This window comes from Schistocerca cancellata, chromosome 3 (genome assembly GCF_023864275.1).
Source record: "Schistocerca cancellata isolate TAMUIC-IGC-003103 chromosome 3, iqSchCanc2.1, whole genome shotgun sequence".
Taxonomy (NCBI): Eukaryota; Metazoa; Arthropoda; class Insecta; order Orthoptera; family Acrididae; genus Schistocerca; species Schistocerca cancellata.
Window position 1 is genome coordinate 706,290,154 of NC_064628.1, and position 16,863 is coordinate 706,307,016.

Here is a 16,863-nt window from a genome sequence, read left to right on the forward strand (position 1 = left end):
TTACACTCTGCCTGGCTAAAGACGTCTAATCGAGCAAAATATCGTGTAATCATTATCTCTCAGTTATATATTAGCGTTAAACGATATAAATATCAAAAATACTAGACACCTCGCGCCTGGAGAAAGTGCGAGTCGGCGCCTTCACCTTAATGTCAGAATGCGAAAATTGCACTAGTAGCTTTTTTCAAGCAAGTTCTGTTCGTCCGTTCTCTGTAATCGTTTGGTATCTGATTAAACTGACATACTCGCCTATGGCTTTCGTAAACGAAAATTTCATTGTGACCCCGACGTGATTTGAACACGCAACCTTCTGATCTGGAGTCAGACGCGCTACCGTTGCGCCACGGAGTCGACGCTGCTTCGGTCTTGTCATGAATAGGTTCCTCGAAAACTTACTGTACCGTTCAAACCTAAGAAATAATGACAGTAGTATCCAGGAGAGACTCGTCCCAGATGTACTTGCTCTGGCGGGGGTGTAACTCAGTGGTAGAGTGTCTGCTTCGCATGCAGAAAGTCATGGGTTCAAATCCCAGCTCCTCCAATTTTTGTTTCTCCGTGCAGCAGTACATGAAAACTTTTGCCTATCACCATATTCTATAAAATTCAGTGTACAAGATTCTTCCCCCAAGCAAGTGGATTTCGTACAGTTCGACCTCATGGCGGGAGGACGATGACCTGCAAGACCCTTGGCTGCGATCCTCCCATTGAAATGTTGCTCCAAAGCCTTCGGTATGGCGTGCGGAGTGCATCTCAAACATGTATTTGCAACTCACCGCGACAATCGTCTTTTGTTTTTTCGAGATACTGAAAAATGAAGGGGGCACCCGGGATTGAACCGGGGACCTCTCGATCTGCAGTCGAATGCTCTACGACTGAGCTATACCCCCTTTCACGATCTTCCTATTCCCATAACTTAACGAAAAATATTACACTCTGCCTGGCTAAAGACGTCTAATCGAGCAAAATATCGTGTAATCATTATCTCTCAGTTATATATTAGCGTTAAACGATATAAATATCAAAAATACTAGACACCTCGCGCCTGGAGAAAGTGCGAGTCGGCGCCTTCACCTTAATGTCAGAATGCGAAAATTGCACTAGTAGCTTTTTTCAAGCAAGTTCTGTTCGTCCGTTCTCTGTAATCGTTTGGTATCTGATTAAACTGACATACTCGCCTATGGCTTTCGTAAACGAAAATTTCATTGTGACCCCGACGTGATTTGAACACGCAACCTTCTGATCTGGAGTCAGACGCGCTACCGTTGCGCCACGGAGTCGACGCTGCTTCGGTCTTGTCATGAATAGGTTCCTCGAAAACTTACTGTACCGTTCAAACCTAAGAAATAATGACAGTAGTATCCAGGAGAGACTCGTCCCAGATGTACTTGCTCTGGCGGGGGTGTAACTCAGTGGTAGAGTGTCTGCTTCGCATGCAGAAAGTCCTGGGTTCAAATCCCAGCTCCTCCAATTTTTGTTTCTCCGTGCAGCAGTACATGAAAACTTTTGCCTATCACCATATTCTATAAAATTCAGTGTACAAGATTCTTCCCCCAAGCAAGTGGATTTCGTACAGTTCGACCTCATGGCGGGAGGACGATGACCTGCAAGACCCTTGGCTGCGATCCTCCCATTGAAATGTTGCTCCAAAGCCTTCGGTATGGCGTGCGGAGTGCATCTCAAACATGTATTTGCAACTCACCGCGACAATCGTCTTTTGTTTTTTCGAGATACTGAAAAATGAAGGGGGCACCCGGGATTGAACCGGGGACCTCTCGATCTGCAGTCGAATGCTCTACGACTGAGCTATACCCCCTTTCACGATCTTCCTATTCCCATAACTTAACGAAAAATATTACACTCTGCCTGGCTAAAGACGTCTAATCGAGCAAAATATCGTGTAATCATTATCTCTCAGTTATATATTAGCGTTAAACGATATAAATATCAAAAATACTAGACACCTCGCGCCTGGAGAAAGTGCGAGTCGGCGCCTTCACCTTAATGTCAGAATGCGAAAATTGCACTAGTAGCTTTTTTCAAGCAAGTTCTGTTCGTCCGTTCTCTGTAATCGTTTGGTATCTGATTAAACTGACATACTCGCCTATGGCTTTCGTAAACGAAAATTTCATTGTGACCCCGACGTGATTTGAACACGCAACCTTCTGATCTGGAGTCAGACGCGCTACCGTTGCGCCACGGAGTCGACGCTGCTTCGGTCTTGTCATGAATAGGTTCCTCGAAAACTTACTGTACCGTTCAAACCTAAGAAATAATGACAGTAGTATCCAGGAGAGACTCGTCCCAGATGTACTTGCTCTGGCGGGGGTGTAACTCAGTGGTAGAGTGTCTGCTTCGCATGCAGAAAGTCCTGGGTTCAAATCCCAGCTCCTCCAATTTTTGTTTCTCCGTGCAGCAGTACATGAAAACTTTTGCCTATCACCATATTCTATAAAATTCAGTGTACAAGATTCTTCCCCCAAGCAAGTGGATTTCGTACAGTTCGACCTCATGGCGGGAGGACGATGACCTGCAAGACCCTTGGCTGCGATCCTCCCATTGAAATGTTGCTCCAAAGCCTTCGGTATGGCGTGCGGAGTGCATCTCAAACATGTATTTGCAACTCACCGCGACAATCGTCTTTTGTTTTTTCGAGATACTGAAAAATGAAGGGGGCACCCGGGATTGAACCGGGGACCTCTCGATCTGCAGTCGAATGCTCTACGACTGAGCTATACCCCCTTTCACGATCTTCCTATTCCCATAACTTAACGAAAAATATTACACTCTGCCTGGCTAAAGACGTCTAATCGAGCAAAATATCGTGTAATCATTATCTCTCAGTTATATATTAGCGTTAAACGATATAAATATCAAAAATACTAGACACCTCGCGCCTGGAGAAAGTGCGAGTCGGCGCCTTCACCTTAATGTCAGAATGCGAAAATTGCACTAGTAGCTTTTTTCAAGCAAGTTCTGTTCGTCCGTTCTCTGTAATCGTTTGGTATCTGATTAAACTGACATACTCGCCTATGGCTTTCGTAAACGAAAATTTCATTGTGACCCCGACGTGATTTGAACACGCAACCTTCTGATCTGGAGTCAGACGCGCTACCGTTGCGCCACGGAGTCGACGCTGCTTCGGTCTTGTCATGAATAGGTTCCTCGAAAACTTACTGTACCGTTCAAACCTAAGAAATAATGACAGTAGTATCCAGGAGAGACTCGTCCCAGATGTACTTGCTCTGGCGGGGGTGTAACTCAGTGGTAGAGTGTCTGCTTCGCATGCAGAAAGTCATGGGTTCAAATCCCAGCTCCTCCAATTTTTGTTTCTCCGTGCAGCAGTACATGAAAACTTTTGCCTATCACCATATTCTATAAAATTCAGTGTACAAGATTCTTCCCCCAAGCAAGTGGATTTCGTACAGTTCGACCTCATGGCGGGAGGACGATGACCTGCAAGACCCTTGGCTGCGATCCTCCCATTGAAATGTTGCTCCAAAGCCTTCGGTATGGCGTGCGGAGTGCATCTCAAACATGTATTTGCAACTCACCGCGACAATCGTCTTTTGTTTTTTCGAGATACTGAAAAATGAAGGGGGCACCCGGGATTGAACCGGGGACCTCTCGATCTGCAGTCGAATGCTCTACGACTGAGCTATACCCCCTTTCACGATCTTCCTATTCCCATAACTTAACGAAAAATATTACACTCTGCCTGGCTAAAGACGTCTAATCGAGCAAAATATCGTGTAATCATTATCTCTCAGTTATATATTAGCGTTAAACGATATAAATATCAAAAATACTAGACACCTCGCGCCTGGAGAAAGTGCGAGTCGGCGCCTTCACCTTAATGTCAGAATGCGAAAATTGCACTAGTAGCTTTTTTCAAGCAAGTTCTGTTCGTCCGTTCTCTGTAATCGTTTGGTATCTGATTAAACTGACATACTCGCCTATGGCTTTCGTAAACGAAAATTTCATTATGACCCCGACGTGATTTGAACACGCAACCTTCTGATCTGGAGTCAGACGCGCTACCGTTGCGCCACGGAGTCGACGCTGCTTCGGTCTTGTCATGAATAGGTTCCTCGAAAACTTACTGTACCGTTCAAACCTAAGAAATAATGACAGTAGTATCCAGGAGAGACTCGTCCCAGATGTACTTGCTCTGGCGGGGGTGTAACTCAGTGGTAGAGTGTCTGCTTCGCATGCAGAAAGTCCTGGGTTCAAATCCCAGCTCCTCCAATTTTTGTTTCTCCGTGCAGCAGTACATGAAAACTTTTGCCTATCAACATATTCTATAAAATTCAGTGTACAAGATTCTTCCCCCAAGCAAGTGGATTTCGTACAGTTCGACCTCATGGCGGGAGGACGATGACCTGCAAGACCCTTGGCTGCGATCCTCCCATTGAAATGTTGCTCCAAAGCCTTCGGTATGGCGTGCGGAGTGCATCTCAAACATGTATTTGCAACTCACCGCGACAATCGTCTTTTGTTTTTTCGAGATACTGAAAAATGAAGGGGGCACCCGGGATTGAACCGGGGACCTCTCGATCTGCAGTCGAATGCTCTACGACTGAGCTATACCCCCTTTCACGATCTTCCTATTCCCATAACTTAACGAAAAATATTACACTCTGCCTGGCTAAAGACGTCTAATCGAGCAAAATATCGTGTAATCATTATCTCTCAGTTATATATTAGCGTTAAACGATATAAATATCAAAAATACTAGACACCTCGCGCCTGGAGAAAGTGCGAGTCGGCGCCTTCACCTTAATGTCAGAATGCGAAAATTGCACTAGTAGCTTTTTTCAAGCAAGTTCTGTTCGTCCGTTCTCTGTAATCGTTTGGTATCTGATTAAACTGACATACTCGCCTATGGCTTTCGTAAACGAAAATTTCATTGTGACCCCGACGTGATTTGAACACGCAACCTTCTGATCTGGAGTCAGACGCGCTACCGTTGCGCCACGGAGTCGACGCTGCTTCGGTCTTGTCATGAATAGGTTCCTCGAAAACTTACTGTACCGTTCAAACCTAAGAAATAATGACAGTAGTATCCAGGAGAGACTCGTCCCAGATGTACTTGCTCTGGCGGGGGTGTAACTCAGTGGTAGAGTGTCTGCTTCGCATGCAGAAAGTCATGGGTTCAAATCCCAGCTCCTCCAATTTTTGTTTCTCCGTGCAGCAGTACATGAAAACTTTTGCCTATCACCATATTCTATAAAATTCAGTGTACAAGATTCTTCCCCCAAGCAAGTGGATTTCGTACAGTTCGACCTCATGGCGGGAGGACGATGACCTGCAAGACCCTTGGCTGCGATCCTCCCATTGAAATGTTGCTCCAAAGCCTTCGGTATGGCGTGCGGAGTGCATCTCAAACATGTATTTGCAACTCACCGCGACAATCGTCTTTTGTTTTTTCGAGATACTGAAAAATGAAGGGGGCACCCGGGATTGAACCGGGGACCTCTCGATCTGCAGTCGAATGCTCTACGACTGAGCTATACCCCCTTTCACGATCTTCCTATTCCCATAACTTAACGAAAAATATTACACTCTGCCTGGCTAAAGACGTCTAATCGAGCAAAATATCGTGTAATCATTATCTCTCAGTTATATATTAGCGTTAAACGATATAAATATCAAAAATACTAGACACCTCGCGCCTGGAGAAAGTGCGAGTCGGCGCCTTCACCTTAATGTCAGAATGCGAAAATTGCACTAGTAGCTTTTTTCAAGCAAGTTCTGTTCGTCCGTTCTCTGTAATCGTTTGGTATCTGATTAAACTGACATACTCGCCTATGGCTTTCGTAAACGAAAATTTCATTGTGACCCCGACGTGATTTGAACACGCAACCTTCTGATCTGGAGTCAGACGCGCTACCGTTGCGCCACGGAGTCGACGCTGCTTCGGTCTTGTCATGAATAGGTTCCTCGAAAACTTACTGTACCGTTCAAACCTAAGAAATAATGACAGTAGTATCCAGGAGAGACTCGTCCCAGATGTACTTGCTCTGGCGGGGGTGTAACTCAGTGGTAGAGTGTCTGCTTCGCATGCAGAAAGTCATGGGTTCAAATCCCAGCTCCTCCAATTTTTGTTTCTCCGTGCAGCAGTACATGAAAACTTTTGCCTATCACCATATTCTATAAAATTCAGTGTACAAGATTCTTCCCCCAAGCAAGTGGATTTCGTACAGTTCGACCTCATGGCGGGAGGACGATGACCTGCAAGACCCTTGGCTGCGATCCTCCCATTGAAATGTTGCTCCAAAGCCTTCGGTATGGCGTGCGGAGTGCATCTCAAACATGTATTTGCAACTCACCGCGACAATCGTCTTTTGTTTTTTCGAGATACTGAAAAATGAAGGGGGCACCCGGGATTGAACCGGGGACCTCTCGATCTGCAGTCGAATGCTCTACGACTGAGCTATACCCCCTTTCACGATCTTCCTATTCCCATAACTTAACGAAAAATATTACACTCTGCCTGGCTAAAGACGTCTAATCGAGCAAAATATCGTGTAATCATTATCTCTCAGTTATATATTAGCGTTAAACGATATAAATATCAAAAATACTAGACACCTCGCGCCTGGAGAAAGTGCGAGTCGGCGCCTTCACCTTAATGTCAGAATGCGAAAATTGCACTAGTAGCTTTTTTCAAGCAAGTTCTGTTCGTCCGTTCTCTGTAATCGTTTGGTATCTGATTAAACTGACATACTCGCCTATGGCTTTCGTAAACGAAAATTTCATTGTGACCCCGACGTGATTTGAACACGCAACCTTCTGATCTGGAGTCAGACGCGCTACCGTTGCGCCACGGAGTCGACGCTGCTTCGGTCTTGTCATGAATAGGTTCCTCGAAAACTTACTGTACCGTTCAAACCTAAGAAATAATGACAGTAGTATCCAGGAGAGACTCGTCCCAGATGTACTTGCTCTGGCGGGGGTGTAACTCAGTGGTAGAGTGTCTGCTTCGCATGCAGAAAGTCCTGGGTTCAAATCCCAGCTCCTCCAATTTTTGTTTCTCCGTGCAGCAGTACATGAAAACTTTTGCCTATCACCATATTCTATAAAATTCAGTGTACAAGATTCTTCCCCCAAGCAAGTGGATTTCGTACAGTTCGACCTCATGGCGGGAGGACGATGACCTGCAAGACCCTTGGCTGCGATCCTCCCATTGAAATGTTGCTCCAAAGCCTTCGGTATGGCGTGCGGAGTGCATCTCAAACATGTATTTGCAACTCACCGCGACAATCGTCTTTTGTTTTTTCGAGATACTGAAAAATGAAGGGGGCACCCGGGATTGAACCGGGGACCTCTCGATCTGCAGTCGAATGCTCTACGACTGAGCTATACCCCCTTTCACGATCTTCCTATTCCCATAACTTAACGAAAAATATTACACTCTGCCTGGCTAAAGACGTCTAATCGAGCAAAATATCGTGTAATCATTATCTCTCAGTTATATATTAGCGTTAAACGATATAAATATCAAAAATACTAGACACCTCGCGCCTGGAGAAAGTGCGAGTCGGCGCCTTCACCTTAATGTCAGAATGCGAAAATTGCACTAGTAGCTTTTTTCAAGCAAGTTCTGTTCGTCCGTTCTCTGTAATCGTTTGGTATCTGATTAAACTGACATACTCGCCTATGGCTTTCGTAAACGAAAATTTCATTGTGACCCCGACGTGATTTGAACACGCAACCTTCTGATCTGGAGTCAGACGCGCTACCGTTGCGCCACGGAGTCGACGCTGCTTCGGTCTTGTCATGAATAGGTTCCTCGAAAACTTACTGTACCGTTCAAACCTAAGAAATAATGACAGTAGTATCCAGGAGAGACTCGTCCCAGATGTACTTGCTCTGGCGGGGGTGTAACTCAGTGGTAGAGTGTCTGCTTCGCATGCAGAAAGTCCTGGGTTCAAATCCCAGCTCCTCCAATTTTTGTTTCTCCGTGCAGCAGTACATGAAAACTTTTGCCTATCACCATATTCTATAAAATTCAGTGTACAAGATTCTTCCCCCAAGCAAGTGGATTTCGTACAGTTCGACCTCATGGCGGGAGGACGATGACCTGCAAGACCCTTGGCTGCGATCCTCCCATTGAAATGTTGCTCCAAAGCCTTCGGTATGGCGTGCGGAGTGCATCTCAAACATGTATTTGCAACTCACCGCGACAATCGTCTTTTGTTTTTTCGAGATACTGAAAAATGAAGGGGGCACCCGGGATTGAACCGGGGACCTCTCGATCTGCAGTCGAATGCTCTACGACTGAGCTATACCCCCTTTGACGATCTTCCTATTCCCATAACTTAACGAAAAATATTACACTCTGCCTGGCTAAAGACGTCTAATCGAGCAAAATATCGTGTAATCATTATCTCTCAGTTATATATTAGCGTTAAACGATATAAATATCAAAAATACTAGACACCTCGCGCCTGGAGAAAGTGCGAGTCGGCGCCTTCACCTTAATGTCAGAATGCGAAAATTGCACTAGTAGCTTTTTTCAAGCAAGTTCTGTTCGTCCGTTCTCTGTAATCGTTTGGTATCTGATTAAACTGACATACTCGCCTATGGCTTTCGTAAACGAAAATTTCATTGTGACCCCGACGTGATTTGAACACGCAACCTTCTGATCTGGAGTCAGACGCGCTACCGTTGCGCCACGGAGTCGACGCTGCTTCGGTCTTGTCATGAATAGGTTCCTCGAAAACTTACTGTACCGTTCAAACCTAAGAAATAATGACAGTAGTATCCAGGAGAGACTCGTCCCAGATGTACTTGCTCTGGCGGGGGTGTAACTCAGTGGTAGAGTGTCTGCTTCGCATGCAGAAAGTCCTGGGTTCAAATCCCAGCTCCTCCAATTTTTGTTTCTCCGTGCAGCAGTACATGAAAACTTTTGCCTATCACCATATTCTATAAAATTCAGTGTACAAGATTCTTCCCCCAAGCAAGTGGATTTCGTACAGTTCGACCTCATGGCGGGAGGACGATGACCTGCAAGACCCTTGGCTGCGATCCTCCCATTGAAATGTTGCTCCAAAGCCTTCGGTATGGCGTGCGGAGTGCATCTCAAACATGTATTTGCAACTCACCGCGACAATCGTCTTTTGTTTTTTCGAGATACTGAAAAATGAAGGGGGCACCCGGGATTGAACCGGGGACCTCTCGATCTGCAGTCGAATGCTCTACGACTGAGCTATACCCCCTTTCACGATCTTCCTATTCCCATAACTTAACGAAAAATATTACACTCTGCCTGGCTAAAGACGTCTAATCGAGCAAAATATCGTGTAATCATTATCTCTCAGTTATATATTAGCGTTAAACGATATAAATATCAAAAATACTAGACACCTCGCGCCTGGAGAAAGTGCGAGTCGGCGCCTTCACCTTAATGTCAGAATGCGAAAATTGCACTAGTAGCTTTTTTCAAGCAAGTTCTGTTCGTCCGTTCTCTGTAATCGTTTGGTATCTGATTAAACTGACATACTCGCCTATGGCTTTCGTAAACGAAAATTTCATTGTGACCCCGACGTGATTTGAACACGCAACCTTCTGATCTGGAGTCAGACGCGCTACCGTTGCGCCACGGAGTCGACGCTGCTTCGGTCTTGTCATGAATAGGTTCCTCGAAAACTTACTGTACCGTTCAAACCTAAGAAATAATGACAGTAGTATCCAGGAGAGACTCGTCCCAGATGTACTTGCTCTGGCGGGGGTGTAACTCAGTGGTAGAGTGTCTGCTTCGCATGCAGAAAGTCATGGGTTCAAATCCCAGCTCCTCCAATTTTTGTTTCTCCGTGCAGCAGTACATGAAAACTTTTGCCTATCACCATATTCTATAAAATTCAGTGTACAAGATTCTTCCCCCAAGCAAGTGGATTTCGTACAGTTCGACCTCATGGCGGGAGGACGATGACCTGCAAGACCCTTGGCTGCGATCCTCCCATTGAAATGTTGCTCCAAAGCCTTCGGTATGGCGTGCGGAGTGCATCTCAAACATGTATTTGCAACTCACCGCGACAATCGTCTTTTGTTTTTTCGAGATACTGAAAAATGAAGGGGGCACCCGGGATTGAACCGGGGACCTCTCGATCTGCAGTCGAATGCTCTACGACTGAGCTATACCCCCTTTCACGATCTTCCTATTCCCATAACTTAACGAAAAATATTACACTCTGCCTGGCTAAAGACGTCGTCTAATCGAGCAAAATATCGTGTAATCATTATCTCTCAGTTATATATTAGCGTTAAACGATATAAATATCAAAAATACTAGACCCCTCGCGCCTGGAGAAAGTGCGAGTCGGCGCCTTCACCTTAATGTCAGAATGCGAAAATTGCACTAGTAGCTTTTTTCAAGCAAGTTCTGTTCGTCCGTTCTCTGTAATCGTTTGGTATCTGATTAAACTGACATACTCGCCTATGGCTTTCGTAAACGAAAATTTCATTGTGACCCCGACGTGATTTGAACACGCAACCTTCTGATCTGGAGTCAGACGCGCTACCGTTGCGCCACGGAGTCGACGCTGCTTCGGTCTTGTCATGAATAGGTTCCTCGAAAACTTACTGTACCGTTCAAACCTAAGAAATAATGACAGTAGTATCCAGGAGAGACTCGTCCCAGATGTACTTGCTCTGGCGGGGGTGTAACTCAGTGGTAGAGTGTCTGCTTCGCATGCAGAAAGTCATGGTTCAAATCCAGCTCCTCCAATTTTTGTTTCTCCGTGCAGCAGTACATGAAAACTTTTGCCTATCACCATATTCTATAAAATTCAGTGTACAAGATTCTTCCCCCAAGCAAGTGGATTTCGTACAGTTCGACCTCATGGCGGGAGGACGATGACCTGCAAGACCCTTGGCTGCGATCCTCCCATTGAAATGTTGCTCCAAAGCCTTCGGTATGGCGTGCGGAGTGCATCTCAAACATGTATTTGCAACTCACCGCGACAATCGTCTTTTGTTTTTTCGAGATACTGAAAAATGAAGGGGGCACCCGGGATTGAACCGGGGACCTCTCGATCTGCAGTCGAATGCTCTACGACTGAGCTATACCCCCTTTCACGATCTTCCTATTCCCATAACTTAACGAAAAATATTACACTCTGCCTGGCTAAAGACGTCTAATCGAGCAAAATATCGTGTAATCATTATCTCTCAGTTATATATTAGCGTTTAAACGATATAAATATCAAAAATACTAGACACCTCGCGCCTGGAGAAAGTGCGAGTCGGCGCCTTCACCTTAATGTCAGAATGCGAAAATTGCACTAGTAGCTTTTTTCAAGCAAGTTCTGTTCGTCCGTTCTCTGTAATCGTTTGGTATCTGATTAAACTGACATACTCGCCTATGGCTTTCGTAAACGAAAATTTCATTGTGACCCCGACGTGATTTGAACACGCAACCTTCTGATCTGGAGTCAGACGCGCTACCGTTGCGCCACGGAGTCGACGCTGCTTCGGTCTTGTCATGAATAGGTTCCTCGAAAACTTACTGTACCGTTCAAACCTAAGAAATAATGACAGTAGTATCCAGGAGAGACTCGTCCCAGATGTACTTGCTCTGGCGGGGGTGTAACTCAGTGGTAGAGTGTCTGCTTCGCATGCAGAAAGTCATGGGTTCAAATCCCAGCTCCTCCAATTTTTGTTTCTCCGTGCAGCAGTACATGAAAACTTTTGCCTATCACCATATTCTATAAAATTCAGTGTACAAGATTCTTCCCCAAGCAAGTGGATTTCGTACAGTTCGACCTCATGGCGGGAGGACGATGACCTGCAAGACCCTTGGCTGCGATCCTCCCATTGAAATGTTGCTCTCCAAAGCCTTCGGTATGGCGTGCGGAGTGCATCTCAAACATGTATTTGCAACTCACCGCGACAATCGTCTTTTGTTTTTTCGAGATACTGAAAAATGAAGGGGGCACCCGGGATTGAACCGGGGACCTCTCGATCTGCAGTCGAATGCTCTACGACTGAGCTATACCCCCTTTCACGATCTTCCTATTCCATAACTTAACGAAAAATATTACACTCTGCCTGGCTAAAGACGTCTAATCGAGCAAAATATCGTGTAATCATTATCTCTCAGTTATATATTAGCGTTAAACGATATAAATATCAAAAATACTAGACACCTCGCGCCTGGAGAAAGTGCGAGTCGGCGCCTTCACCTTAATGTCAGAATGCGAAAATTGCACTAGTAGCTTTTTTCAAGCAAGTTCTGTTCGTCCGTTCTCTGTAATCGTTTGGTATCTGATTAAACTGACATACTCGCCTATGGCTTTCGTAAACGAAAATTTCATTGTGACCCCGACGTGATTTGAACACGCAACCTTCTGATCTGGAGTCAGACGCGCTACCGTTGCGCCACGGAGTCGACGCTGCTTCGGTCTTGTCATGAATAGGTTCCTCGAAAACTTACTGTACCGTTCAAACCTAAGAAATAATGACAGTAGTATCCAGGAGAGACTCGTCCCAGATGTACTTGCTCTGGCGGGGGTGTAACTCAGTGGTAGAGTGTCTGCTTCGCATGCAGAAAGTCATGGGTTCAAATCCCAGCTCCTCCAATTTTTGTTTCTCCGTGCAGCAGTACATGAAAACTTTTGCCTATCACCATATTCTATAAAATTCAGTGTACAAGATTCTTCCCCCAAGCAAGTGGATTTCGTACAGTTCGACCTCATGGCGGGAGGACGATGACCTGCAAGACCCTTGGCTGCGATCCTCCCATTGAAATGTTGCTCCAAAGCCTTCGGTATGGGCGTGCGGAGTGCATCTCAAACATGTATTTGCAACTCACCGCGACAATCGTCTTTTGTTTTTTCGAGATACTGAAAAATGAAGGGGGCACCCGGGATTGAACCGGGGACCTCTCGATCTGCAGTCGAATGCTCTACGACTGAGAGCTATACCCCCTTTCACGATCTTCCTATTCCCATAACTTAACGAAAAAATATTACACTCTGCCTGGCTAAAGACGTCTAATCGAGCAAAATATCGTGTAATCATTATCTCTCAGTTATATATTAGCGTTAAACGATATAAATATCAAAAATACTAGACACCTCGCGCCTGGAGAAAGTGCGAGTCGGCGCCTTCACCTTAATGTCAGAATGCGAAAATTGCACTAGTAGCTTTTTTCAAGCAAGTTCTGTTCGTCCGTTCTCTGTAATCGTTTGGTATCTGATTAAACTGACATACTCGCCTATGGCTTTCGTAAACGAAAATTTCATTGTGACCCCGACGTGATTTGAACACGCAACCTTCTGATCTGGAGTCAGACGCGCTACCGTTGCGCCACGGAGTCGACGCTGCTTCGGTCTTGTCATGAATAGGTTCCTCGAAAACTTACTGTACCGTTCAAACCTAAGAAATAATGACAGTAGTATCCAGGAGAGACTCGTCCCAGATGTACTTGCTCTGGCGGGGGTGTAACTCAGTGGTAGAGTGTCTGCTTCGCATGCAGAAAGTCATGGGTTCAAATCCCAGCTCCTCCAATTTTTGTTTCTCCGTGCAGCAGTACATGAAAACTTTTGCCTATCACCATATTCTATAAAATTCAGTGTACAAGATTCTTCCCCCAAGCAAGTGGATTTCGTACAGTTCGACCTCATGGCGGGAGGACGATGACCTGCAAGACCCTTGGCTGCGATCCTCCCATTGAAATGTTGCTCCAAAGCCTTCGGTATGGCGTGCGGAGTGCATCTCAAACATGTATTTGCAACTCACCGCGACAATCGTCTTTTGTTTTTTCGAGATACTGAAAAATGAAGGGGGCACCCGGGATTGAACCGGGGACCTCTCGATCTGCAGTCGAATGCTCTACGACTGAGCTATACCCCCTTTCACGATCTTCCTATTCCCATAACTTAACGAAAAATATTACACTCTGCCTGGCTAAAGACGTCTAATCGAGCAAAATATCGTGTAATCATTATCTCTCAGTTATATATTAGCGTTAAACGATATAAATATCAAAAATACTAGACACCTCGCGCCTGGAGAAAGTGCGAGTCGGCGCCTTCACCTTAATGTCAGAATGCGAAAATTGCACTAGTAGCTTTTTTCAAGCAAGTTCTGTTCGTCCGTTCTCTGTAATCGTTTGGTATCTGATTAAACTGACATACTCGCCTATGGCTTTCGTAAACGAAAATTTCATTGTGACCCCGACGTGATTTGAACACGCAACCTTCTGATCTGGAGTCAGACGCGCTACCGTTGCGCCACGGAGTCGACGCTGCTTCGGTCTTGTCATGAATAGGTTCCTCGAAAACTTACTGTACCGTTCAAACCTAAGAAATAATGACAGTAGTATCCAGGAGAGACTCGTCCCAGATGTACTTGCTCTGGCGGGGGTGTAACTCAGTGGTAGAGTGTCTGCTTCGCATGCAGAAAGTCATGGGTTCAAATCCCAGCTCCTCCAATTTTTGTTTCTCCGTGCAGCAGTACATGAAAACTTTTGCCTATCACCATATTCTATAAAATTCAGTGTACAAGATTCTTCCCCCAAGCAAGTGGATTTCGTACAGTTCGACCTCATGGCGGGAGGACGATGACCTGCAAGACCCTTGGCTGCGATCCTCCCATTGAAATGTTGCTCCAAAGCCTTCGGTATGGCGTGCGGAGTGCATCTCAAACATGTATTTGCAACTCACCGCGACAATCGTCTTTTGTTTTTTCGAGATACTGAAAAATGAAGGGGGCACCCGGGATTGAACCGGGGACCTCTCGATCTGCAGTCGAATGCTCTACGACTGAGCTATACCCCCTTTCACGATCTTCCTATTCCCATAACTTAACGAAAAATATTACACTCTGCCTGGCTAAAGACGTCTAATCGAGCAAAATATCGTGTAATCATTATCTCTCAGTTATATATTAGCGTTAAACGATATAAATATCAAAAATACTAGACACCTCGCGCCTGGAGAAAGTGCGAGTCGGCGCCTTCACCTTAATGTCAGAATGCGAAAATTGCACTAGTAGCTTTTTTCAAGCAAGTTCTGTTCGTCCGTTCTCTGTAATCGTTTGGTATCTGATTAAACTGACATACTCGCCTATGGCTTTCGTAAACGAAAATTTCATTGTGACCCCGACGTGATTTGAACACGCAACCTTCTGATCTGGAGTCAGACGCGCTACCGTTGCGCCACGGAGTCGACGCTGCTTCGGTCTTGTCATGAATAGGTTCCTCGAAAACTTACTGTACCGTTCAAACCTAAGAAATAATGACAGTAGTATCCAGGAGAGACTCGTCCCAGATGTACTTGCTCTGGCGGGGGTGTAACTCAGTGGTAGAGTGTCTGCTTCGCATGCAGAAAGTCATGGGTTCAAATCCCAGCTCCTCCAATTTTTGTTTCTCCGTGCAGCAGTACATGAAAACTTTTGCCTATCACCATATTCTATAAAATTCAGTGTACAAGATTCTTCCCCCAAGCAAGTGGATTTCGTACAGTTCGACCTCATGGCGGGAGGACGATGACCTGCAAGACCCTTGGCTGCGATCCTCCCATTGAAATGTTGCTCCAAAGCCTTCGGTATGGCGTGCGGAGTGCATCTCAAACATGTATTTGCAACTCACCGCGACAATCGTCTTTTGTTTTTTCGAGATACTGAAAAATGAAGGGGGCACCCGGGATTGAACCGGGGACCTCTCGATCTGCAGTCGAATGCTCTACGACTGAGCTATACCCCCTTTCACGATCTTCCTATTCCCATAACTTAACGAAAAATATTACACTCTGCCTGGCTAAAGACGTCTAATCGAGCAAAATATCGTGTAATCATTATCTCTCAGTTATATATTAGCGTTAAACGATATAAATATCAAAAATACTAGACACCTCGCGCCTGGAGAAAGTGCGAGTCGGCGCCTTCACCTTAATGTCAGAATGCGAAAATTGCACTAGTAGCTTTTTTCAAGCAAGTTCTGTTCGTCCGTTCTCTGTAATCGTTTGGTATCTGATTAAACTGACATACTCGCCTATGGCTTTCGTAAACGAAAATTTCATTGTGACCCCGACGTGATTTGAACACGCAACCTTCTGATCTGGAGTCAGACGCGCTACCGTTGCGCCACGGAGTCGACGCTGCTTCGGTCTTGTCATGAATAGGTTCCTCGAAAACTTACTGTACCGTTCAAACCTAAGAAATAATGACAGTAGTATCCAGGAGAGACTCGTCCCAGATGTACTTGCTCTGGCGGGGGTGTAACTCAGTGGTAGAGTGTCTGCTTCGCATGCAGAAAGTCATGGGTTCAAATCCCAGCTCCTCCAATTTTTGTTTCTCCGTGCAGCAGTACATGAAAACTTTTGCCTATCACCATATTCTATAAAATTCAGTGTACAAGATTCTTCCCCCAAGCAAGTGGATTTCGTACAGTTCGACCTCATGGCGGGAGGACGATGACCTGCAAGACCCTTGGCTGCGATCCTCCCATTGAAATGTTGCTCCAAAGCCTTCGGTATGGCGTGCGGAGTGCATCTCAAACATGTATTTGCAACTCACCGCGACAATCGTCTTTTGTTTTTTCGAGATACTGAAAAATGAAGGGGGCACCCGGGATTGAACCGGGGACCTCTCGATCTGCAGTCGAATGCTCTACGACTGAGCTATACCCCCTTTCACGATCTTCCTATTCCCATAACTTAACGAAAAATATTACACTCTGCCTGGCTAAAGACGTCTAATCGAGCAAAATATCGTGTAATCATTATCTCTCAGTTATATATTAGCGTTAAACGATATAAATATCAAAAATACTAGACACCTCGCGCCTGGAGAAAGTGCGAGTCGGCGCCTTCACCTTAATGTCAGAATGCGAAAATTGCACTAGTAGCTTTTTTCAAG

General features: G+C 45.4%; 53 non-coding genes across 53 annotated transcripts; 17 read left to right on the plus strand and 36 right to left on the minus strand.

The window, feature by feature from the left end:
* Nucleotides 1-279: 279 nt before the first annotated feature.
* On the minus strand, nucleotides 280-351 carry Trnaw-cca (transfer RNA tryptophan (anticodon CCA)). Its single transcript has one exon. It is a non-coding gene; the product is annotated as a tRNA-Trp (tRNA).
* Nucleotides 352-469: 118 nt separating this feature from the next.
* On the plus strand, nucleotides 470-541 carry Trnaa-cgc (transfer RNA alanine (anticodon CGC)). The gene has a single exon. It is a non-coding gene; the product is annotated as a tRNA-Ala (tRNA).
* Nucleotides 542-815: 274 nt separating this feature from the next.
* On the minus strand, nucleotides 816-887 carry Trnac-gca (transfer RNA cysteine (anticodon GCA)). The gene has a single exon. It is a non-coding gene; the product is annotated as a tRNA-Cys (tRNA).
* A 318-nt stretch (nucleotides 888-1,205) lies between these two features.
* Trnaw-cca (transfer RNA tryptophan (anticodon CCA)) lies at nucleotides 1,206-1,277 on the minus strand. The gene has a single exon. It is a non-coding gene; the product is annotated as a tRNA-Trp (tRNA).
* A 118-nt stretch (nucleotides 1,278-1,395) lies between these two features.
* On the plus strand, nucleotides 1,396-1,467 carry Trnaa-cgc (transfer RNA alanine (anticodon CGC)). Its single transcript has one exon. It is a non-coding gene; the product is annotated as a tRNA-Ala (tRNA).
* Nucleotides 1,468-1,741: 274 nt separating this feature from the next.
* Trnac-gca (transfer RNA cysteine (anticodon GCA)) lies at nucleotides 1,742-1,813 on the minus strand. The gene has a single exon. It is a non-coding gene; the product is annotated as a tRNA-Cys (tRNA).
* A 318-nt stretch (nucleotides 1,814-2,131) lies between these two features.
* On the minus strand, nucleotides 2,132-2,203 carry Trnaw-cca (transfer RNA tryptophan (anticodon CCA)). The gene has a single exon. It is a non-coding gene; the product is annotated as a tRNA-Trp (tRNA).
* A 118-nt stretch (nucleotides 2,204-2,321) lies between these two features.
* On the plus strand, nucleotides 2,322-2,393 carry Trnaa-cgc (transfer RNA alanine (anticodon CGC)). Its single transcript has one exon. It is a non-coding gene; the product is annotated as a tRNA-Ala (tRNA).
* A 274-nt stretch (nucleotides 2,394-2,667) lies between these two features.
* Nucleotides 2,668-2,739, minus strand: Trnac-gca (transfer RNA cysteine (anticodon GCA)). The gene has a single exon. It is a non-coding gene; the product is annotated as a tRNA-Cys (tRNA).
* A 318-nt stretch (nucleotides 2,740-3,057) lies between these two features.
* On the minus strand, nucleotides 3,058-3,129 carry Trnaw-cca (transfer RNA tryptophan (anticodon CCA)). The gene has a single exon. It is a non-coding gene; the product is annotated as a tRNA-Trp (tRNA).
* Nucleotides 3,130-3,247: 118 nt separating this feature from the next.
* Trnaa-cgc (transfer RNA alanine (anticodon CGC)) lies at nucleotides 3,248-3,319 on the plus strand. The gene has a single exon. It is a non-coding gene; the product is annotated as a tRNA-Ala (tRNA).
* Nucleotides 3,320-3,593: 274 nt separating this feature from the next.
* Nucleotides 3,594-3,665, minus strand: Trnac-gca (transfer RNA cysteine (anticodon GCA)). The gene has a single exon. It is a non-coding gene; the product is annotated as a tRNA-Cys (tRNA).
* A 318-nt stretch (nucleotides 3,666-3,983) lies between these two features.
* Trnaw-cca (transfer RNA tryptophan (anticodon CCA)) lies at nucleotides 3,984-4,055 on the minus strand. The gene has a single exon. It is a non-coding gene; the product is annotated as a tRNA-Trp (tRNA).
* Nucleotides 4,056-4,173: 118 nt separating this feature from the next.
* Trnaa-cgc (transfer RNA alanine (anticodon CGC)) lies at nucleotides 4,174-4,245 on the plus strand. Its single transcript has one exon. It is a non-coding gene; the product is annotated as a tRNA-Ala (tRNA).
* Nucleotides 4,246-4,519: 274 nt separating this feature from the next.
* Nucleotides 4,520-4,591, minus strand: Trnac-gca (transfer RNA cysteine (anticodon GCA)). Its single transcript has one exon. It is a non-coding gene; the product is annotated as a tRNA-Cys (tRNA).
* A 318-nt stretch (nucleotides 4,592-4,909) lies between these two features.
* Nucleotides 4,910-4,981, minus strand: Trnaw-cca (transfer RNA tryptophan (anticodon CCA)). Its single transcript has one exon. It is a non-coding gene; the product is annotated as a tRNA-Trp (tRNA).
* A 118-nt stretch (nucleotides 4,982-5,099) lies between these two features.
* Trnaa-cgc (transfer RNA alanine (anticodon CGC)) lies at nucleotides 5,100-5,171 on the plus strand. The gene has a single exon. It is a non-coding gene; the product is annotated as a tRNA-Ala (tRNA).
* A 274-nt stretch (nucleotides 5,172-5,445) lies between these two features.
* Nucleotides 5,446-5,517, minus strand: Trnac-gca (transfer RNA cysteine (anticodon GCA)). The gene has a single exon. It is a non-coding gene; the product is annotated as a tRNA-Cys (tRNA).
* A 318-nt stretch (nucleotides 5,518-5,835) lies between these two features.
* On the minus strand, nucleotides 5,836-5,907 carry Trnaw-cca (transfer RNA tryptophan (anticodon CCA)). The gene has a single exon. It is a non-coding gene; the product is annotated as a tRNA-Trp (tRNA).
* Nucleotides 5,908-6,025: 118 nt separating this feature from the next.
* On the plus strand, nucleotides 6,026-6,097 carry Trnaa-cgc (transfer RNA alanine (anticodon CGC)). The gene has a single exon. It is a non-coding gene; the product is annotated as a tRNA-Ala (tRNA).
* A 274-nt stretch (nucleotides 6,098-6,371) lies between these two features.
* Nucleotides 6,372-6,443, minus strand: Trnac-gca (transfer RNA cysteine (anticodon GCA)). The gene has a single exon. It is a non-coding gene; the product is annotated as a tRNA-Cys (tRNA).
* Nucleotides 6,444-6,761: 318 nt separating this feature from the next.
* On the minus strand, nucleotides 6,762-6,833 carry Trnaw-cca (transfer RNA tryptophan (anticodon CCA)). The gene has a single exon. It is a non-coding gene; the product is annotated as a tRNA-Trp (tRNA).
* A 118-nt stretch (nucleotides 6,834-6,951) lies between these two features.
* Nucleotides 6,952-7,023, plus strand: Trnaa-cgc (transfer RNA alanine (anticodon CGC)). The gene has a single exon. It is a non-coding gene; the product is annotated as a tRNA-Ala (tRNA).
* Nucleotides 7,024-7,297: 274 nt separating this feature from the next.
* On the minus strand, nucleotides 7,298-7,369 carry Trnac-gca (transfer RNA cysteine (anticodon GCA)). Its single transcript has one exon. It is a non-coding gene; the product is annotated as a tRNA-Cys (tRNA).
* Nucleotides 7,370-7,687: 318 nt separating this feature from the next.
* On the minus strand, nucleotides 7,688-7,759 carry Trnaw-cca (transfer RNA tryptophan (anticodon CCA)). Its single transcript has one exon. It is a non-coding gene; the product is annotated as a tRNA-Trp (tRNA).
* A 118-nt stretch (nucleotides 7,760-7,877) lies between these two features.
* Nucleotides 7,878-7,949, plus strand: Trnaa-cgc (transfer RNA alanine (anticodon CGC)). The gene has a single exon. It is a non-coding gene; the product is annotated as a tRNA-Ala (tRNA).
* Nucleotides 7,950-8,223: 274 nt separating this feature from the next.
* On the minus strand, nucleotides 8,224-8,295 carry Trnac-gca (transfer RNA cysteine (anticodon GCA)). Its single transcript has one exon. It is a non-coding gene; the product is annotated as a tRNA-Cys (tRNA).
* A 318-nt stretch (nucleotides 8,296-8,613) lies between these two features.
* On the minus strand, nucleotides 8,614-8,685 carry Trnaw-cca (transfer RNA tryptophan (anticodon CCA)). The gene has a single exon. It is a non-coding gene; the product is annotated as a tRNA-Trp (tRNA).
* A 118-nt stretch (nucleotides 8,686-8,803) lies between these two features.
* On the plus strand, nucleotides 8,804-8,875 carry Trnaa-cgc (transfer RNA alanine (anticodon CGC)). The gene has a single exon. It is a non-coding gene; the product is annotated as a tRNA-Ala (tRNA).
* A 274-nt stretch (nucleotides 8,876-9,149) lies between these two features.
* Nucleotides 9,150-9,221, minus strand: Trnac-gca (transfer RNA cysteine (anticodon GCA)). Its single transcript has one exon. It is a non-coding gene; the product is annotated as a tRNA-Cys (tRNA).
* Nucleotides 9,222-9,539: 318 nt separating this feature from the next.
* Nucleotides 9,540-9,611, minus strand: Trnaw-cca (transfer RNA tryptophan (anticodon CCA)). Its single transcript has one exon. It is a non-coding gene; the product is annotated as a tRNA-Trp (tRNA).
* A 118-nt stretch (nucleotides 9,612-9,729) lies between these two features.
* Nucleotides 9,730-9,801, plus strand: Trnaa-cgc (transfer RNA alanine (anticodon CGC)). The gene has a single exon. It is a non-coding gene; the product is annotated as a tRNA-Ala (tRNA).
* A 274-nt stretch (nucleotides 9,802-10,075) lies between these two features.
* On the minus strand, nucleotides 10,076-10,147 carry Trnac-gca (transfer RNA cysteine (anticodon GCA)). Its single transcript has one exon. It is a non-coding gene; the product is annotated as a tRNA-Cys (tRNA).
* Nucleotides 10,148-10,468: 321 nt separating this feature from the next.
* Trnaw-cca (transfer RNA tryptophan (anticodon CCA)) lies at nucleotides 10,469-10,540 on the minus strand. Its single transcript has one exon. It is a non-coding gene; the product is annotated as a tRNA-Trp (tRNA).
* A 462-nt stretch (nucleotides 10,541-11,002) lies between these two features.
* On the minus strand, nucleotides 11,003-11,074 carry Trnac-gca (transfer RNA cysteine (anticodon GCA)). The gene has a single exon. It is a non-coding gene; the product is annotated as a tRNA-Cys (tRNA).
* Nucleotides 11,075-11,393: 319 nt separating this feature from the next.
* On the minus strand, nucleotides 11,394-11,465 carry Trnaw-cca (transfer RNA tryptophan (anticodon CCA)). The gene has a single exon. It is a non-coding gene; the product is annotated as a tRNA-Trp (tRNA).
* Nucleotides 11,466-11,583: 118 nt separating this feature from the next.
* On the plus strand, nucleotides 11,584-11,655 carry Trnaa-cgc (transfer RNA alanine (anticodon CGC)). The gene has a single exon. It is a non-coding gene; the product is annotated as a tRNA-Ala (tRNA).
* A 275-nt stretch (nucleotides 11,656-11,930) lies between these two features.
* On the minus strand, nucleotides 11,931-12,002 carry Trnac-gca (transfer RNA cysteine (anticodon GCA)). The gene has a single exon. It is a non-coding gene; the product is annotated as a tRNA-Cys (tRNA).
* A 317-nt stretch (nucleotides 12,003-12,319) lies between these two features.
* Nucleotides 12,320-12,391, minus strand: Trnaw-cca (transfer RNA tryptophan (anticodon CCA)). Its single transcript has one exon. It is a non-coding gene; the product is annotated as a tRNA-Trp (tRNA).
* A 118-nt stretch (nucleotides 12,392-12,509) lies between these two features.
* Trnaa-cgc (transfer RNA alanine (anticodon CGC)) lies at nucleotides 12,510-12,581 on the plus strand. Its single transcript has one exon. It is a non-coding gene; the product is annotated as a tRNA-Ala (tRNA).
* A 275-nt stretch (nucleotides 12,582-12,856) lies between these two features.
* On the minus strand, nucleotides 12,857-12,930 carry Trnac-gca (transfer RNA cysteine (anticodon GCA)). The gene has a single exon. It is a non-coding gene; the product is annotated as a tRNA-Cys (tRNA).
* A 319-nt stretch (nucleotides 12,931-13,249) lies between these two features.
* Nucleotides 13,250-13,321, minus strand: Trnaw-cca (transfer RNA tryptophan (anticodon CCA)). The gene has a single exon. It is a non-coding gene; the product is annotated as a tRNA-Trp (tRNA).
* A 118-nt stretch (nucleotides 13,322-13,439) lies between these two features.
* Nucleotides 13,440-13,511, plus strand: Trnaa-cgc (transfer RNA alanine (anticodon CGC)). The gene has a single exon. It is a non-coding gene; the product is annotated as a tRNA-Ala (tRNA).
* A 274-nt stretch (nucleotides 13,512-13,785) lies between these two features.
* Nucleotides 13,786-13,857, minus strand: Trnac-gca (transfer RNA cysteine (anticodon GCA)). Its single transcript has one exon. It is a non-coding gene; the product is annotated as a tRNA-Cys (tRNA).
* A 318-nt stretch (nucleotides 13,858-14,175) lies between these two features.
* Nucleotides 14,176-14,247, minus strand: Trnaw-cca (transfer RNA tryptophan (anticodon CCA)). Its single transcript has one exon. It is a non-coding gene; the product is annotated as a tRNA-Trp (tRNA).
* Nucleotides 14,248-14,365: 118 nt separating this feature from the next.
* On the plus strand, nucleotides 14,366-14,437 carry Trnaa-cgc (transfer RNA alanine (anticodon CGC)). Its single transcript has one exon. It is a non-coding gene; the product is annotated as a tRNA-Ala (tRNA).
* A 274-nt stretch (nucleotides 14,438-14,711) lies between these two features.
* Nucleotides 14,712-14,783, minus strand: Trnac-gca (transfer RNA cysteine (anticodon GCA)). The gene has a single exon. It is a non-coding gene; the product is annotated as a tRNA-Cys (tRNA).
* Nucleotides 14,784-15,101: 318 nt separating this feature from the next.
* Trnaw-cca (transfer RNA tryptophan (anticodon CCA)) lies at nucleotides 15,102-15,173 on the minus strand. Its single transcript has one exon. It is a non-coding gene; the product is annotated as a tRNA-Trp (tRNA).
* Nucleotides 15,174-15,291: 118 nt separating this feature from the next.
* Nucleotides 15,292-15,363, plus strand: Trnaa-cgc (transfer RNA alanine (anticodon CGC)). Its single transcript has one exon. It is a non-coding gene; the product is annotated as a tRNA-Ala (tRNA).
* A 274-nt stretch (nucleotides 15,364-15,637) lies between these two features.
* Nucleotides 15,638-15,709, minus strand: Trnac-gca (transfer RNA cysteine (anticodon GCA)). Its single transcript has one exon. It is a non-coding gene; the product is annotated as a tRNA-Cys (tRNA).
* A 318-nt stretch (nucleotides 15,710-16,027) lies between these two features.
* Trnaw-cca (transfer RNA tryptophan (anticodon CCA)) lies at nucleotides 16,028-16,099 on the minus strand. Its single transcript has one exon. It is a non-coding gene; the product is annotated as a tRNA-Trp (tRNA).
* Nucleotides 16,100-16,217: 118 nt separating this feature from the next.
* On the plus strand, nucleotides 16,218-16,289 carry Trnaa-cgc (transfer RNA alanine (anticodon CGC)). The gene has a single exon. It is a non-coding gene; the product is annotated as a tRNA-Ala (tRNA).
* A 274-nt stretch (nucleotides 16,290-16,563) lies between these two features.
* Trnac-gca (transfer RNA cysteine (anticodon GCA)) lies at nucleotides 16,564-16,635 on the minus strand. The gene has a single exon. It is a non-coding gene; the product is annotated as a tRNA-Cys (tRNA).
* Nucleotides 16,636-16,863: the final 228 nt, after the last annotated feature.